The following is an 11920-nucleotide window of genomic DNA, read 5'->3' on the forward strand; positions in this document are numbered from 1 at the left end:
TATTGAGCAGACTCGCAAGGCAAAGCTAGCAAGAATCACCAGGCGGAGGCAGGGGCAAAGATCACCTACGCGGCTTGTGGCAGGCGGGGTTGAGCTCGCCCGTGCGGCGCGCGGGGCCCAGGGGCGACGCGGGAGGCCAGGCGCCGGAGCCTGTGTCGTCGGTGCGCGGGGGCAGGGGCGCCGGGAGCCTGCGTCGTCGGCGTGCGGGGGGGACGCCGGGGGCCGGGCGCTGGGCACCGGGAGCCTGCGTCGTCGGCGCACGGGGGCGGGCGCCGGGGGCCGGGTGCGGGACGCCGGGGGTCAGGTGTGGGCGGGCGCGGGCGCGGGCAGCAGGACCGGCGGCGGGGCCGGTGGCGTGGCCGGCGGCGGAAACCCTAGGCGCGCGGGGCAGCCTGACGGCGTCAGAGGAAGAAGACAGCGCCCAGACTAGATGACTCCCGTGCGCCCTCCTATTTATACTCGGGACTATTTGTAGGGGCGGTTCCTGATCCAACCGCCCCTACAAATATTTTCTATTTTTTGAAATCATAAATTCTATATTTTTTATATCATAAAAACACAAAGTAATATAAAAAAATTATGTATATACACAAATATAATATTTTGTATTATCCTATATATGAAGAAATATATATATATATAAACAATTGTAGTCAAAACAATATAGAAAACAAAAAAACAAAACTTAAAATTTTGAATTTTAAAACTTCGACTATAATTTTATGACATTAAATGAAATAAAATGAAAATGTTGTAAACATAAAAGTTGTATAACTCATCAACATGTACAACTTTTAGTTTGGTCATCATGTCATGTGACTTTGTTTGAACGATTCAAATTTTGAAATTCAAATAATTTCAACTTAAAACAATATTTTGAAGGAGTAAATGATTTCAGATGAAAAACTCATGAATACCAAAGTTGTAGAACTCATCAATATGTACAACTTTTATTTTGATCATATTTTCATTTGACCAAATTTGAACAGTTGAAATTTTATATTTTACTAAATGGCAACTTCAAACAAGATTTTGAAACCATAAATGATTTCAACAATAAAAGTCGTGAACATAAAAGTTATTGAACTCCTCACTATCTACAACTTTTATTTTAGTCACTTGTTCATATGATAAAGTATTAGTAAACATTGTTCATAAATTCACATATGACTCATAGTTTCATGAACTATACGAGAAACATGTTGATTTGTGAATAATGTTTACTATCACTTTGTCAGATGAAGAAATGATCAAAATAAAAGTTGTAGATCTTGATAAGTTATACAACTTTGGTATTCATCACTTTTTCAGCTGAAATCATTTAATGGTTGAAAATCTCGTTCGAACTTGTTATTTTTTAAAATTTGAAAATTTGAAGTGCTCAAACTTTGTCAAATAAAAAGAATGATCAAATCAACACACTAATTTGATAGGGCAAGATTTTAGACAATTTTTAGGAAAAAAATCATCACATTTGGAGTTACTATAAGGGAGAAAGACTAGTTACAAATTTTATCCAGAGATTAAAAGAAAAAATCACCAACTATTCATGATGATCAATGATGAACAAGTGTGATTTCTCTTTTTAATCTGTGGCTGAAACTTGTAACTAGTTTTTCTCCCTCAACTAACTCCAAATGTGATGGTTTTTTTCCCTAAAATTTTCTAAAATCATGCTCTATCATTTTAGTCTAGTCATCTATCTTTGTCGCTAATTTTGAACAATTCAATTTTAAATTTCAGAAAATGACAACTTCAAACCTGATTTTAAACACTAAATGATTTCAGCTATAAAGGTGATGAATATAAAAGTTGTATAACTCCTCAAGATCTCCTACTTTATTTTGGTCATTTCTTCATTCCATAAAGTGTTAAGTGATTTTCATAAAGTTTTAGTAGTAATAGAGTTGATGTTCAAATAGAGTCATCTGGATGTTGCAAAGGTAGTCTCACACCACATGCATAAAATGTAGTCTCACACGCATACAAAATATGTAGTCTTACACACGTACATAAATATAATAGTCTCACACGCATGCATAAATGAAGTCTTACAAACACACACTTACACAAACACTCCATGTTCAACAACTAGCTAGCCCGCTGTAACGACTTTCCCCTTGACACCTTTTCGTTCCCATGGCATTATATCTTTGGGGAGGTTCTTTTCCACAACACTGATCTTCTTAGAAAATTATGTGAATAGCGGCATCTCATCGTAGTTATTGTAAGCTTCAACATCGTCCACGCCATCAACTCCAATAATGTGATGTTTTCCGGAGGCAACCACGTGCTTTGTCTTCTTCGGGGGGAGGTTACTTTGTGGGTCAGACATATAGAAAACTTGTGCGACACGTGAAGCGAGCACCCAAGGGTCATCTTGGTAGCCTAGATTCTCGAGGTCTAGGACTCTCAATCCGATCTCGTTCAGTTGATGTTGTTTGATCCAGCGGCATCGAAACAGGGCCACCGTTATATCCCTTCCATAGTCAAGTTCTCATATCTCTTCAACGATGCCAAAGTATTGGATCTTTCGCTCTAATCCATCGAGAGCCTCTATTCGAACGCCGTTGTTTTGGTTCACATATTTACTATCCTTTGCGTGGGTATAGTACGTATAACCATTGATGTCATAAGCATTCCAAGATGTCACTTGTCTCGATGGCTCCTCCGCTAACCTACTGATGGTAATAGAGTCTATGGTTTCTCTAGGCGGTATGTTTTGGTCCTTCAACCATGTAGTTAGTCATTGCTTGTGTTGTTTCATGACCCAATCATTCGAACGGCCATTTCTCTGCGCCATAATGATAGCCAAGTGTTTATCAATGTATGGTTGCATCAATTGTGTACTCTGCAAGACACTATAATGCGCCCAACTCACCTCTTTATAATCATGGTCGATGAACACTTTTCTACCACTAGTGCCCTTCCCAGCCAGCCTACCCTTGTGACGAGAATCGGATTTAACAATCCCTTTCTGTACTTTTAGGTACTCTTGACAGCACTCGACGACTTCTTCAGTACTGTAACCCTCTATCATGGAGCCCTCTGGGTATGCTCGATTATGCACGTATCGACTTAGAACCGACATGAACCGCTCGTAGGACCACATTTCATGCAAGTAGCAAGGGCCTAGCGTCTGTATTTGATGAACCATGTGAATCATGAGATGTGGCATTATATCAAAAAAAGCAGGAGGTAAACACATCTCGAGTTGGTTTTGTGTCTCCACCACAAATTCATGTAGGTCACTCAGTTCTTGCTTGCCAATCGTCTTCTATGAGATCTTCGAAAAGAAGTAGCACATGCGGGTGATGACCATTTTCAAGAACTCTGGCTTTATAGCCCTAATTGCAATAGGGAGAAACACTGTCAGCATCACATGGCAATCATGAGCCTTGTAGTGTGTTATTGACAAGTCCTTCATCGACACTAGCTTCTTCATATTTGCTGAAAACCCAGTCAGGACTTTGATCCCCCTCAGGAAAGTGCATATAGCTCTCTTCTCGTCTGGTGTTAGGTTGAAGCACACCACAGGCAGAGTGTATTTTCCATTAGCCTCAGGTACCGGGTGAAGCTGTGGCATCATGTTTAGCTACACCATGTCTTTCCATGCTTTTAGACCATTCTTTGACTTGCCTGTGTCCATCAAGGTAGCAATGAGACATTCTTCTGCACGTGCATAGCATCAATGCCATGGGGGACCTCCAAGTCTGGCCAATAAGGCAGATACTAAATGAAGATCGATTGTTTCTTGAAAGGTACGTCTTCGACAGGAGGTGTGCTTCTATCTCTGTTCGTCCCATCCGGATTCTTCTTTCCATAGACGACGCGTATGTTTTTCACCATTCTGTACACGTGTTCTTCGTTATGACGTCTCTCCGGAGGGGGTTCAATCTCCGGGGCATTGTCATAAAATCTAAAGAACAATTTGCTGCGGTACTTGTGACTTGTCTTTAAGAAGCGTCGCTTCCTTAGGTAAACAATCTTCTTGGATGCATCCAGGTACACCCATGTAGTACCATCCAAGCAAACCAAGCATCCCATCTTCCCTTTGATCTGTCCAGACAAAGCAAATAGGATGGGGTAATCATTGATAGTAATAAATATTATTGCTCTACATATGAAGTCCTTCTTTTGGAATGCATTGTACATCTACTCCCCATGCCTCCATAGCCTCTCCATTTCTTGCATCAATGGCTTGAGGAACACGTCTATATCAATGCCTGGTTGTTTAGGGCCAGAAATAAGAATAGTGAGGAGAAGGTACTTTCTCTTCTAACACAACCATGTTGGGATGTTGTACATGGTCAAGATCACTGGGCATGTGCTGTGGTCGCTCATCCTCTCATTGAAGGGATTCATTCCATCGGTCCTTAAGCCAAACCGTACATTTCTTGGGTCATTGCTGAATTATTTGTGCTTCTCATCTAACCTTTGCCACTGACTACAATCAGCCGGGTGTGCAATCTTATCATCATCCACCTTGCGCTCATCATCCCACCATGTCATGAGTGAGGCTTCTTTAGGGTTTAGGAAGATACGTCTCAAGCGGTCGGTCACTGGCAGGTACCACATTACCAAGGTAGAAATTTTTCTCTGCTTTGCATCATTGCCTAATGAAGTGTCCTCTGGGGGCTGAGATTCTTGTACCACCTTTTTTGTACCCTTCTTATTCCTCTTTTTCCCTGTGGAGGCTTCGTCCCCACCGTAAAGGTCATTGTTCTTATATCGGCTGGCCCCACACCGGGGATATTTATCCAGTGACTTGAATGTTTCGCCATGAAAAAGTATACAGTGGTTGGGGCATGCATGGATTTTTTCAACCCCCATTGTCAATGGACTTATGACCTTCTTCGCTTGGTATGTGTTGGCGGGAACTGAGTTTGGTTGTGGCAGCACCCATGACAGGAGATGCAATAGATCATTGAAACTACAGTCTGACCAGCCGTACTTAGCCTTCAGGATGAGCAGTTCAAGCACAAAATGTAGCAATGTCCAATGTGTCGGACAGCCCTTTTCAATACCATACACAGTCTCCTTCAATGCTTTTGTCACCCTTTCCAAATTTTCTAGACCTTCCGGGCTATTTAGTAAAATCTCTGGTTCAAGGGCTCGAATCATGTCCTCCAAATTATCTTCATCCCCGACACGTGCTCCACCATCATTATTGGCACCGCCTTCGTTGTTACCATCCCAACCACCAGCATCACCACCTTGTTCATTGCCAAACTCAAAATCCATTCGTGCATCAAGCTCTGCTGAATATTGGGACAGGGATTCTATGGTTTCGTCGTCGTATTCATCCTCATCCTCGTCGTTAACAATAACCGTTTCACCATGATGAATCCACATTGTGTAGTCCTCAACAAATCCTCGCATAATCAAATGTGATCTGATGATAGTCACATCTGTCCATGCCATACGGTTCTTGTAATCTTTACATGGGCAAATAATTGTATCCTTATTCTCTTTCAATGTCGTTGCATGCTTCTTTGCGGCTTCAATAAATTTATCCACCTCTTCACGGAAACCTGCCTTGAACCTTAACGAACCATACATCTAAGAGTTCCTGTACTCCATCTTTTACAACAACAACAAAACAAACATTAAAGGACTACTTATTTAGATTTATATAAAAATGAAACAAATTAATAATTACTTGAGAATAATTGTATATACTTCAGATATATATGAATATAAATCTAATATAATTACATGAAGCATACAAACACACCATGGTAGAGGAAAATTAATTAATGTCCCATTTATCCATAAATAATTAAAATACATATTTATTGATTACAATAAATAATTTCAAAGACAACAATTAGCAACAATTATACTTTACCCAATATCTTTCATACAAACCCTAGTCCATTTTCATCAAACATAAATTTACAAAAACGAAATTAATAAAAAAACCAAACCCTAGATCTAGATCCACATGCACATGAAACATACATAAAACTAACTAATTGTTCACTAAAATTAAGAAACATGGACCAAATAAGCGTATGATCTTGTTCCCCTCCCTAATTTATCCTAGTACATTTAAAACTTGGGTCTAATTTGCTTCATAAGTAGCTCAAGCACCATAGAAGAGAGAGAAAAATAAAACTCTAATTACTCACTAACCAACCATTAAAACTTCAAAAAAAGTGTGGAATAGCATTTTCTTACCTTCTACAACCTCTCCACCAAAGGATTTGAGACCAAAACCTTCCCCCCTTAGTAGAGCAATTTTTGGGAGGTGCCTAAGGCCTCCTCACCTTTCTTTCACGGGTTGGAGTGAGTGACCCGAGGAGGAAGAATGTGCTGCAGCTGTTTTATATGTGGGTCATTTGTAGAGGTGGCTGGTGATTGAGCCGTCCTTACAAATCGGAGCTATATATACGGGGGCATTTATAGGGGCGGCTCAATCACCAGCCGCCCCTACAAATAGCAACTCCAGGGGCGGCTGGTGATTGAGCCGCCCCTACAAATCAGACCCCATTTATAGGGGCGGCTCGTATCACCAGCCGCCCCTGCTGTTCCATTTATAGGGGCGGCTGGTGTTTGGGCACCCGAGCACACCACTGTAGGGACGGCTCCATCAGCAGCCGCCCCTACAGAAAAATCAAACCGTTGCTAAAAATCATTTTTATGTAGTGAGGTACGGTCCAGCCCTCTGCTGACCACCGAGAATTCCACCGCCATCGCCGTGGCTCCGTGCATGCATGCTGCCGGCATCGTGCTCGTGCATGTACGTACGTCATGCGGCGAGTCTTGTGGCTTGAGAGGGTAGGGTGTTCCACTACGTCAGAATAGCACTTCACTGCCGGTTTAAAATACCCTATCACTGTTCGATTTTAAACCTGTAGTGACGAGGGTAAGCTATCATAGTCGGTTCCTACAAACCAGCAGTGTTCTTCAACTTTACTGCCGGTTCTTTACACAACTGACAGTATTCATTTCCACCAATACTGTCGGTTCATAAGACCACCTAGTAGAGTTCAGTTCCAACAATACTGTCGGTTTATGTTTCAACCGATAATGTTGTAGTAAGAATCACTGTCGGTTTATGGCTCAAGCCGGCAGTGCCATCACTGTCGGTTTTGTTGCTAACCGACAGTGATGTTTACGACAACACTGCCGGTTTTATGATAACCGGCAGTGATGTCACATTCGCATTTTATTGTTTTATATTTGATTTTAATTTATATTTTTTCGTGGAATCGGGTTTCGCTTTATATACGCTACGTAGACGACATGTCCATTAATATTAAACATTACAAATGTTACGGTTACAATTCAAATGTTTTTATCTAGATCTCGATCCCTCAAAATAAAAAAAAATATTCTCGGACTTCACATATTGTGCAATGCTTTTCGGACTTCTTACAATAATCTGGCGAGCTGCTCTAGGCCATACTGGTTCTTGTACTTTATGGATTGTCCAATGGAAAATACTCCATCTTTTTTCAATACCTCGGCTAAGATGAATTTTGCCAGCTCTGATTGTAGTGCGATGATCTCCATGTCTAACAGCCTTTCATGGTTATATTTCTTGCGCTGTCGTTCAAAAAAGATGATATCCAAAGAGGAACAGTAAATTATTTTGTTGAATTATTAACAGACATAAATGAAATGGGGATTATACACACCAACTTATCAGCTTCTTCCGATTTTTCGCCGATGTAGCGAAGCATTGCCCACATTACATAAAACCCACATTCATTGTTTTCCGCCGACTATTTTAGGTACTTCCCTTCCATTTCGACAACCTTAAATGGGACATGCGTCCTATCGATATGTCTTCTTCGGACACTAAGCAATATTAAAGGGAGAAACATTAGAAAGCAGTATGTGTGATTAGAAAATAATATGTTATTAGGATCGCCTACTAATTCAGCACTGCCACCAGTGCATCCAGATGATGAAATGTTTTTTTTCGAGTCCCACACCTCGATCAGATTTTTGGCAAGATTAACACAAATGAAGACGAAATGGTTGCTGCAATCACAGAATCCTAATTATCGAATAATCTTAACAAAAAAAAGAAGCATAAAATTAAAAGACGAGAACACATACTCGCAGTTGTAGGCTAGAAGTATGTGGGTTTTGTTCTTCATCGTGAATTCGTCGAAAACATCAATCAATCTCTGTTTCAGGTCTTCCACGTCACATCCATAGAGGCCTAGACATGTCCTCTCATTGACTCGCAAGGGGTCCAAGAAGCCTATGTACTTCACAGGGAGACATTCCCATTTGTTTTTTAGACTACAAAATTTTGCTATACACCTACATAAAATCATGGGAAGTGCTCAAAAGTTAACAATTTATGTCTCGAGAGAGTAGTTAATTATAATATCATGCGTGTAGGGTACTTACATAGTCCACAGCGTCAACATTTGAACATCGAGAGAGCGTTTCTGGTATAGCTGGAACAAGCACTCCCACTCAACATCGAACTTCTCTTCTTCAGGATAATGAAAAACATGTGGCGAACGGATAATAACCTCAAAACCAATGTCGTCCATCTCTGTTGCTTGAGCCATGTAATATTCATGTAACTGACGCATATATGTTGTTAGATTTTTATACTCATGATCGGAAACCAAAAGATTGCCCCTTTCATACTTCATTGCCGGTGTTCCCGTCCCTTGTACATCATAATAGATGTCCGCGGCCTTTTCCATGGTTAATCATAGGTTGTCTTCGACGTACTTCTGTATATTTCTTAAATCTTTATTATGTATTTTTCTTCGTCTCTTGTTGTAGCTTATTTATTCTGTGTTTGCCTTTCGAATTCGGACTTCAACAAAAACGAAGGCAGTGAGGCACAGAGATTGAAGAAACTAACATAATCTTTCTTCGAGATGTGTGCTGTAAATTTTTCTTTCATCAAGGTGGTAATGCTGCCACTGAACAATTTTTTCCTTTTTTGTTGGTCCACTTTGGGAGCATTAGCGACCGAATCCAAGGACCTTTTCTACGACTGCGAGGATGTCCTTGATCTTGTTTTGGGCTGAGGTGGAAGAGGAGGATGACGATGAGAATTCTATTTTCCCAGCGCTGATGAAGATGGAGGAGGAGGAGGAGTATCTTTTCTTGGGGCTGATGAAGATGTAGTCAGACGAGGAGGAATAGAAGGAGACCTCTGTCTTCTCGAGGGTGATGGCTCCGGATGAGGAGGAGAGTGATCTCTGTTGGGAGATGGTGAGTGATCATCACGGGTGGGTAAAGACTCACAGTCGTCCTCATCATCAGAGGACAATTGATGGTCAAGCTTAATGAAGCGCTTACGCCAGGCCACTTGAGAGCCCTTGTTTTGACCAAGTTTCGGCCTATCTTTCGCTATGGGGTACTCAATGGGTATCTTGTTATACTTCTTATCAAGTATTCTATCAATGGTGACGCGAGCGTACCCCTGTGAAATTGGGCGGCCATTAATTGTCCTGTCTCCGGCAGGCCAGGCCTAGCCAAGCGCTACCTTGTCCTTTGTCCATTCCTGACGGATGTACAACTTGACATTGACTGGTTCAGTGATGTCGTCCACCGAATGAGGCACATTCATCTCTTCTTCGTCGAGCGGGGTCGATCCGCAGCTGCTGCGACCCCTAAACTATGGGCTAAAGGCAGTAGGAGTAGTGTTTTGTGGTACTCCTAAGCCCTTAGACAACAAAATTTGCTCGACTCGCGCTTCAACAGTCGCCTCAATCCGTGCTTCCATTATATCTTCCATCTCTTTCAGTCGCCTCAAATACTATGTCTCCTGTTCTGCTCTACCCCTCGAGCGGCTTTGGTAAGTGTTAGATTCTTGGGAGAATGCTAGTTTCTAAAGAACAATACCGATTCCTCTAGTGCGACTAGGGTGCTCCTTGGTTCCGAGTGCTTGGGTGAGCACATCTTTCTTCCTGTTAGAAGTGCGAGTCCCTTGCCTCACCTCCTCAGTTACCTAGGAGATTCTCTGGATGAGTTCGCTCATAGGTTGATTTGTGGAGCTAAAACTCCCATTCTCGGCGTGCCATACATTCCTCCCCATATAGTATATTATCGATCTAGGCTCCCAATCAGCGGTCTCAACCTGAACGCCTTCCTTAGCAAGGCGATCTATCTTTTGAAGTTCTGCTTCAAATTATGGCATCTTTTTAGCGTAGCCACGAGAGCCGATATGATGAGGATTCGTCGCTTTCTGTGAGTTCTCCTTATTCTTCCTGCTCAGTTCTAAGTACTCCTCGGATAACCTGTATTCCTTGAAATTCTGCCAGAAGTCCTTCTGCTTGCTAAACTGTCCACCATCGAAATCTGGCTCTTTATTTTGGAAGACAAAATTCTTGTACAATATTCCCATAAAATTCTTGAAGCATGTCCCCATGATTTTTTTTTTGTTTTTTTCTTGACTAACTCCCTATCATACTCCGTTGGGAAAGTGAAATACTCTGGGATCTTGACATCTCATATGTAATCCTTCTCACTTTCGGGAATCCTCCACGGGTCATCATCTTTTCCAATCCACTTGTATCTAATCGGGATGAAGTCCCTAACAAGTAACCCGAGGATAGTCTTGTATTTGGTCAAAGCTATAGGCGATGAGAGTGGATTCCCGAATTCATCAAACTCAGTAATGTGCCAGTGTGCATTCCTACCAACAGGAATCTTTGACACGTCTCGCTTGGATCTGACCTTCCTGCTACCTGAACCCTCTGGCTCCTCGACCGGCGGAGGCTCCTACTAGAGACACCAAGTAAGCTATGACCCTCTCAATTGATTAACGTGTGTGGCTACATAGTCACATGATACCAAAGTTACCCATCTTGGTCATTTTGACCCAGATCGAGCAGGCCGGACAGGGTCCATGGCTGCTCGTTCTCACCGCCCTGATTGACACCGTCACCGTTTGTGGCTGCAAAAACATTGCCGGTTCAAGCCACGATCAGGCAGTGATGTGGTGCTTCACTGCTGGTTTTAGCCCAGCCCCAATCATTTTCTTATTTGCAAGCTCATAACCAGCAGTGAAGATACATCACTGTCGGTTCTCACAAATCCGACAGTGATGATGTCGGCAGTGATGTCTAAATCTAGTATAGTGTTCGCCCTTTGCCGCATCCGTGACAGTGACGCATCATGGTCATGGGTCTGTGCTAGTGCCACCAAGCCAACCGGCAATGATGATACCGATAGTGATGTCTAAATCTAGTGTAGTGTTCGTCCTTGGCCGCATCAGTGACAGCGACGCATCATGGTCATGGGTCTGTGCCAGTGCCATCAAGCCTTGACTTCCTGATATCCGCGCACAACTTGAAAGAAAAACATAAACCGTGCAGGGAGCGCGGAATTGAGGCCACGTACAACGCCAGACGCTTACCTGCAGAAGCGTGACCATTTTGTCACGGTGGAAGGCAAACACACACGCAACGCAAGCCTGGGGGCTAATAAACAAGCTCTTTTAGCGATCACATCGCTGGTTACAATAGTACTGTTATAAGCGTACATGCATTCTCTTTGGATGCATTTGGTTGCGTGCATACCTAATTGAATTCTTTTTTTTTTCTCCATTGCGTGATTAGAGGATACACCACCACATCCCCTGCTAGCGCTTTCCTAGTAGTAATAATCCAATTCGATGGGTAGATCCCATCGAGGAATACATTACAAACTAACAACATGATCATGGTCATATCGATCGATCGGACATGAACACTGTTTCTTAGAAAAAAAAATCGGACATGAAGAATTCATTCAGCCTATTCGCTGATTGGTTTCTGGGCTGATAATCCCGGCTGATAATAGTTTGTTGTGAGAGAAAAATATTATATCATGGCTGATAAGCTCTGGCTGAAACCAACACGCGAACAGACTGATTATTACAAACTTCTTTTCACTTACTTATGCTGTCCACTGATCCACGCAATTCAATCTGCAGATCTAATAACAA

Source organism: Miscanthus floridulus, chromosome 2, assembly GCF_019320115.1.
Source record: "Miscanthus floridulus cultivar M001 chromosome 2, ASM1932011v1, whole genome shotgun sequence".
In the NCBI taxonomy this organism is placed as follows: Eukaryota; Viridiplantae; Streptophyta; class Magnoliopsida; order Poales; family Poaceae; genus Miscanthus; species Miscanthus floridulus.